Source organism: Nicotiana attenuata, unplaced genomic scaffold (assembly GCF_001879085.1).
Source record: "Nicotiana attenuata strain UT unplaced genomic scaffold, NIATTr2, whole genome shotgun sequence".
Taxonomy (NCBI): Eukaryota; Viridiplantae; Streptophyta; class Magnoliopsida; order Solanales; family Solanaceae; genus Nicotiana; species Nicotiana attenuata.
The window spans coordinates 41,660-50,350 of record NW_017672065.1 but is presented as its reverse complement, the minus strand read 5'-3'; positions in this window follow the sequence as shown (position 1 = coordinate 50,350).

Here is an 8,691-nt window from a genome sequence, read left to right as displayed (position 1 = left end):
TGAGGAAGGATCATCAGCGGGCTCAACTGGAACAACATCGACAGACGAGATCTCAGCTTGGCTTGCAGCAAGGGGCACAGTTGAGCTTGAAGAAGGTACAACATCCGAAGCAATTGCAGCATTCACAGAAGCTTCAGCGACGGGAGTTTCAACCAAGGGAACTTCAACCTCGGGAGATGAAAAATCTTGTGTTTGTTGAGTTCGTGCGATGGTTTCATTCACCTTGGCTAATTCTGATTCAAGGTTGAAGTCCTCTTGACTCATTTCTAGTAAGGTGTCACGACGAGAATTTAGGAAGGCCCAACTCACCTCAACATCAGTTTTTTCCTCAAGGATTTCATAATCCCTTTCCCAAGCAGCGACCTCATTCTTGAGTCCTTCATTCTCAGCTAATACAGAATCATAAGAAGATTGAAGGGAGGCATGAGAATTCTCCAAAGCATGCATACTATCCACAGAGGCACGAAGATCCTCCTGTGCCTTAGTCAAATTCTGAACTAACTCCCCGACATAAATTTCTTTTTGGTTCAAAAGATCCTTCAATGCCCTGATTTCTTCACTGGCCTTGGATAATTGTTCAGAAAATGAAGTCTCAAGACGTTCTCTTTCTTTTTCCCCCTAATTCAACGAAGCCTTGATGATCCCCAACTCGGAAGTGAGTGCTCGAACCTGTTGTTCTAAGGCACTCTTGTTCTCTTGTAAATCCTCCATGTTGAGTTGAACACTGCCAAACTGTTCCTTCCAGTTGTTTGCCTCAAACTGAGAATCACGTGCTACCTTCTCCAAGAGGGAGATTCTGCTCCTCAGCTCAGTGCCAATAAGATTGGCCTGCAAATAAAAGAGAAGTAAAAATCCCATAGTCGAAATTTTTTACAGAATGGAGAAAAATAGGAAAGAAGAATACCTTTAAAGTGGCATGCACTATGTCATTCATGAGGGTCAGGTTACTGTGGCTTTCAAGTTTTGTTATTTCAATGGGGCCAATCAAAGGCTCGAGCCAAGAGGCTGTTGTTAGCAGGAACTTCAATGGTTACGCTCCTCATAGTATTACTCTTACTTGAAGAGCCCACCTCCATATGATGAACAATAGATGGAGGAACAGACAAAGGAGGAGCGATAGAAGGAGGAACAGAAGCAACAGTTGATGAAGGTAAAGGAGCAATCATAGGTACGGGAGATGAAGATGAAGATAAGGGAATTTCATCTAAAATAGGTCCTAAGTTTTCACTACCAAAACCACTAGCAAAAAGTTGATCGATAGACTCACGAGTGTCGTGAGGAGAGACGTCATCATCAGGAATGATAACTGGAGTAATAACAGACTTGGAGGGAGATAGATGAGGGGAAACTTCAGTCTCATCATCAGAGACGATGCGTCTCCGGGCTCGAGGCCTCATCACCAGGGAACCTTCATCTTCCTCCTCTGAATCTTCTTCTTCAGTTGCAGTAGCTTTTCTTTTTGAAGAACCCAAGAATACATCTTGGGCTGAAGAGGTGCGAGTACTCAAAGAGTCACGAGCAGCTATGATTGACTCTGCGGTGACCCCACGAAAAGCAAATCCTGATAAAAAGAAGGATAAAAGTTAGAACAAAGAAGATATTTAGATACAGACAAGGAAAAATAGAAACCCTTACCATGAGTTTTTACTTTCCAACCATAACGGATGGAAAGGTTTTTCCACGACCTACCCTCCATTGGAGCGGCCTTCAATAATTTTCCTACCCAACCACGGAAGTTGGGCATGGTTTCCACGACACCCATGGTTGTCGACATTAGAAAAGGTGATAAAACCTGAAAAGGAAAGGCATGAGGAAGATTTAATACTTACTTGCAAAGTTCCACTTCTCGGGGAAGGGAACGTTATTTTCACCCACTAAACCAGCAGTGGGGGCAGCAACAAACCGGGCATACTAGCCACGGTCTTTATCGTCCTCAGGGCTCACTAAAACCCTTTTGCTCCTGGCTGCTAGGGTAAAAACGCCATTGCGAAAAAGCCTAGGGGAATAGAGATGAATTAGGTGGGGAAAAGTAAATTCGGCATCCGCCAAGTTAGTGAGGTGCCTTAAGCAGGCGACAGCCCTCCAAACGATTGGACCAATTTGACCCAAGCTGAAATTAAAAAAGGGACAAAAATCCAGAATAACTGGATCAGTGGCTGGTTTAAACCCTAAAGTAAAGGGATACGTATAAACAAAAGAAAATCCAGTAATGTAGGAGGTGATTCTCTGATTTGGATTAGGAATTATGATAGGGAAATTATCACTCCAATGACAATCTCTACGAACTATGGGGATTAAAGGGTCAGTAATTTGAGAAGGATAAGTATCAAATCGATTTAAAGAGGCGACTTGAGTTCTGAGAGATTCCCTGTCATGGTAAAAAGATAAGTCCGTTGGAACTATTTCTTCCACTAAAGGTTCACGTAAGGGTTCAGAGGATTCTTTATTTCTGGAAGAAAACCTTTGAGAATGGGAACCTCCAGTTCTAGAAGAAGGGCCAGAACTAGAAGAAGGTGTGAGTGAACTACCACCACGGACAAATCCCAAACTACGGAGTCTGCCACCACCACCTCTTCTATGCCTAACGGGAGCATTGGGAAAGCTGTCTAAAATAGGAGTTCTTCTAGGGTTAGGGTTCGGAGAAGCCATGACAAAGAAGATTGAAGTGAAGAAGAAGTGAATAACAGTTTTGAAAAATTAAAGTGTTCAATACGCTTTAAATGGTAGAAGACAAAGATGGAAGTTATATTTATACCGATGAGTGACCGTCAGAAGGAAAGGGTATAGTGATGGGAAGTCCATAATAATGATAACTGACACTTCGTGGACAGGGAAGCCGAAAAGAAAGCCTAAGAAAGTGCTATAAAATTATATGACCAATAAGAAGATGACACGTGTTTAGCGCATTAAATAAAAGTAATAAGTGAAGCGTCAAACTCTGTCAGAGCATTAATGGTGACAAAAATTCTCCCTTAAATGAATTCCACTTCCCAAATATTCAAACTGATGAATAAATGGAAAGTGGGGGGACTATCTGTATTGGGAAAAATTATATTTATGTATATGGTGATGTGTCATGACGTATAGACTGGTCAAACAGTCAAAGAAATAAGGTTGGTTAACAGATACGAGCAACAACAGATACGAGCAACAACAGATACGAGCAACAACAGATACAAGCAACAACAAATATGAGTAAATTAAATGGAGGGGGTGCGAGCAGTCATACAAATAATTCAACGCCCATACCTATTCAAGACATTTGAAACTCAAAGATAATGAAGAATCAAATGAATGAATCTAACAGCAAAAAGGAGCCCAGATACTACATTTAATGAGTATTAATTATTGGAAACGTTAGAGAATATGTATTTAATGTATATGATTGCATAACGTACCATTTAAAGTCATTAATTGCCCATAATAGCATTATTATGACAAAGGTAAGGCTCGTATCCCAAAAGAGCTATAAAAAGGGAAGAAACAAACAATTGTAGGAGGAGGTGACTATTGGAATATACTTTGATTTATCAGCTTTCATATTTGGTTACTCTAAAATTTCTTTCTTTATTTACTTTTTCGATTATCAGTAACCCGATTCTTCTAAATTCTAGGTTTGACTAAAATCCTATTTTTTGGTTAAACGGGGAGGGTAAAAGATTTAGGACCCTTTTCTGCAATTCTCTTTTAGTTGAAGTATATGATCAATTAGTACTATATATTTAGAATTTTTTTTTTTGAAAAATGCACTTTCTTCTAATCAACTTGTCCAATTTCTGATCCGTAGTGTATGGACAGTGCAATGAAAAAATGATATGTATAGCCGCTATCAAAATAATAGCCGGAAATAAAATATATTTTATATATATATATATACCTTCTGTATGTTATATACAAATTTTATACACTTTTTCGGCTATCGAATCTTAATAGTTTCTTACGCGGGCTAAAATTGATAATATTCTAGCCCCAAAGAAGAGTGGTTGAATTTAATTATCTTTAACAGAAAATATTTGCTCCTCGTGCCTGTGTTTGTTTTTATTTTAATTTTTAATGGTCGTAAATGCTTAGGTTAACTAGGAACATTAAAGTGTTTTCTTTTAAGCATAACTAGTATTAACATCCGCGCGATGCGCGGACACAATTCATAACAAAATGTGATGTATGTTGTTTGAATCGTGTGCAGATAACCTTAAACTAAACCTCCCAGTAATAATTATACAATCATTATATTAATTAAGAAGCAGGATATGAAATTATTGTTAAAATATCGCAATCGACAACCTATTTTTTCTATATCTATAGCAACCTAACCCCTTGATCAAGTATTTGTATTTCGCTTCGCTATCACTATTAAAGAAAACAAACATGTCATGTTGTGATCTGTCTTGTTTGAGCACATTAGAACATATTATTNATATATATTAATTTAAGTTTGGTGGACGACTAGTTAGGTTAGTTCTTCTATTATTCTTCATTCTTTTGACCTTTAGGAAATGGGAAACTTACACAAATGTCCCAAATAAGTCTCAACTTACCAACTTCTAGCCATTAGTCATAGACTTATCAAAACTAGCCAAGCACATATAAAAATAGAAAAACCAAATAAATAAGGTTCTTTCTCTCAAAGAATCACATGCAAAAATCTCCTTCCATATTTTTAAGCGTGATTAGCAACATTAGATGCAAGACAGAAAGAAAATTTCATGGATGAGGTAGAAAATAAGGTGATAAAATATTTAAAAAAAATATAATATTCCAAAAATCTAAGCAAAAAAGAAACCTTTTCAATGGGTATAGTTGAAATTCATTGAAAACATATAGATAAGTACAATATACAAACTTGGAGGAAGATTGGAGGTGATTTGGACTGGTTTGTATCAAAATTCGTAATTAAATCGAGTTCAAAAAATTCCTCTGCGACGCATGTATCAAACATGTATCATGCATGTATCTCACACACAGGTATACATGTGATACACAACTGACACAAATAATGATACATATGTGATACACAATTGATACACAGTATGATACACATATCATTTTTTTCATGTTCAGTTTTTACTTCGAATTTTCAATTCAAACCACCTCAAAACTTCACTAAATCATCCCAAATCTGAGATTCAAGCTCCTTAAGATGTACCCAATCTATTCTAATAACACACTCTCAAAAGAAAGCAAAAATTTGACCTTTTTTTGCTACAAATAGCTAATTGGCTAACATTAGTAATATTTTATGAATTGGCCAATTTTTGTAATGAGCTACTTATAAATGGACATAGCTGATAATTTCCCTTAGAAAATCATATTTTGTTGAAGCCCAGTTATAAAAGGCTATCTGTCACCATTGGGCCATGTACAGTCAATTTGAAGCCCATCATTACAATGGGCCAAACAATTTCTTTCTGAAGCCCAAATGTGTTGCCCAAATTTGACTTTAAAATATTAAAGCTATTTTTAGAATATAAGTTTTCAAACAAATTATGACAAAACCACAAAAGTAAGTTGCATGAGGAGTTCACTACGTGAGGGTTTGCATTTTCAAGAACTACGTACGGTCGGACCTCTCTATAACAGCATCCCTATATAACAACTCTTTACTATAAAAGCCAAGCTTTTTCGGAACTAATTTTTATGTTATATTATAATATATGTTCTCTATAACAGTACTTCGCTATAACATATTCGGAACAAACGAGGCTGCTATGGAGAGGATTGACTGTATATATGCAGACATAGATAATATATATCACAACATGGTATGGATTTGCTAGTTTCTTAGACATATAAGGTAACTATTTTTTTTTCCTTTAATCATCTTAAGTTTGATGTTACACTATAATTTGGTTTCGTGGTGATCAATAAAAAAATTTATTTTCACCCAAAAAAAAAAGAAACATCAAGTTTCATTTTGATCCGGATTTGTTTGAAATTGAGGTATAGTTGTTATTGTTATTGTTGTTGTGGTGGTTGTCGTTGTTGTGTATCATCTTCAATTCTCCACAATCTTATTTCAAAGAATCAGTATTAGCTATGTCATTCTCTATAAAAGAAGCGTAAGATATAATTAATGTGTAGCATATACAGTCAGACCTCTTTATAACAGCATCCTTATATAACAGTCATTCACTATAAAAGCTATTTGTTATAATATATGTCCTCTATAACAACCAAAAAATATCGAAATAAACGAGGCTGTTATAGAGAGCTTTGACTGTATAGTCATAGACATGCAATAGAATAATAGATATGCTTTGTAAATTAAGGACACAATCCTACATAAACTATTTTATATATTTTTCGGGAGTCCATTACTGAAATGGTCACTCAACTATCCCAAATTATCTTCTAAAATTACTTTTCTTTCATTTGTAACAACAAAGTCACTGAACTATGCCTATTGCACTCAGAAGGTCACTCAACTAGATTTTCCAAAACTTTGGAGTGTCAAACACCTATTTTACCCTCTAAACTAGAGATCAGAAATTGTTNACTAATGTTGTCCTAAAATTGCCAAGTGGCTTCATTTTAACTTGCCACTTGACTTAACCACAATGCATACTACTCTCCTTTTAATATAATATAGATACTTACCTACGATCCGCTTCTTTTAGAAAAAACATTGCAGAATTTTTTCAACTGCAAACGCGACTACGTGGAACTTCTTCTTTTTTTTCTTTTTTTTTTCTTCAAGAAAATCCACAGACAACCAGGAAAATGAAAACGAAAATATGCATGAAAATCCGCAAATGCGTACTAGCATTAATTAGGCGAGTCTTACCCATATAAAAACGAAATGACTATGGAGGGTGGAACTCAACTATACAGATTCCATTACTCCAATGGGCACTCAACTATCCTAAATTATCATCTAAAGTCACTTCAACAAAGTCACTGAACTATGTCTATTGCATTCAAAAGGTCACTCAACTAGATTTTTCAAATTTTGGATTGCCAAATACCCATTATATTCTCTAAATTATAAACATTTATCTTCTTTTTATTTTTTTTAACTTTTTAATATTATGATTTTTTTCCTTTTTAATTTACATTATGGACTTACCTATAGAATAAATAGATATTATTTATAAATTAAAAAATAAAAAGTATTTAAGCATATATAATGTTGGAATAACAAAATAATGAGCATAGTAAAAAAAAAATTAGTTAGAATAATTTGTTAGTAATAATAATTTTAGTATTAGCAACAAAAATTTAAAAATTTATTCACACAATTCAGAATGAAAGAAAATGAGGTAGGGGTAAGGTCTGCATACACACTACCCTCCCCAGACCACATTTATGGAATCAAAGTGGGTTTGTTGTTGTTGTTGTTGTAGAATGAAAGAAAATAGAGGTCGTAAAATATATATTCCATGCACATAATATAAAAATAATTATTTAAATAACGGTATTTTTATAATATAAATTATATATTCTTGAAAATTATGCTCAATTATATTATATATATTCCATGCACGACTTGACATAACATATTTTACTCTATACAGATAGTCCCTATGCTTTCCGGTGACATAACTTTGTGTCGTCGGAAAGTTGGTAGAAACATAATAATACAATTGAGCATAATTTTCAAGAATATATAATGTATATTATAAAAATACCTTTATATATTTAATTATTTTTATATTACGTGCATGAGATATATATTTTACAACCTTTATTTTCTTTCGTTCTGAATTGTGTAAACAAATTTTTGAAATGTTGTTGTTAATACTAAAAAGTTTAAAAAGAAGATAAATGTTTATAATTTAGAGGGTGAAATAGGTATTTGGCAATCCAAAATTTGAAAAATCTAGTTGAGTGACCTTCTGAGTGCAATAGGCATAGTTCAATGACTATGTTGTTACAAACGAAAGAAAAAGTGACTTTAGGTGATAATTTGAGATAGTTGAGTGACCATTTGAGTAATTGACTCCAACTATATAGTATGATCTCTACTACTTATCACATACTTGTCCTTATTGGGCAACTCAGTGTACTAAGCTTTCGCTATGCGCGGGGTACGGAGAAGGGCCGGACCACAAGGGTCTGTTGTATGCGGTCTTACCCTGCATTTCTGCAAGAGACTGTTTCCACGGCTCGAACCCGTGACCTCCTGGTCACATGGCAATAACTTTACCAGTTACGCCAAGGCTCCCTTCATACTTGTCATTATTGATTTGTAAATCTTATGTAAATCAATACATCAGATTTATCCCTTGTTAAGGTGAGAGGTAAATTTTCAAGTAGAACTAAAAGCAAAAGAAAAGTAAGTTCTTTTAATGTAGGCTTATCTAGATAAAGGAAGATGCCTAAAGAAAGAATTAGTTCGAAAAACAAGATTCTTCTCTTGCAGTTTTGCCACAGACAGTATCCAATAACTTAATACTAGTTCAAACAAACCTACCAGTCAGCTGCATTTTAATTGAACAAGAAGAAACAAAAACTGGATTTATAGCATACATGTTGGTTTTTTAAAAGATGGGGCAGCAAAAAGATTAAAAGTATTGATTGAAAAAGTCTCTCAATAATCTTATTAAGCATACCAAGGCTTTAAATAGCCAATTAGGACATAATCTGCAGAAAAATTTGCATAAGAGGAATTTAAAAATCCCAAAATATCTCAACAAACCTAAAAAATCTATTAAAAAAAGTAAGTTTATCATAAAACTAAGTAACTTATTA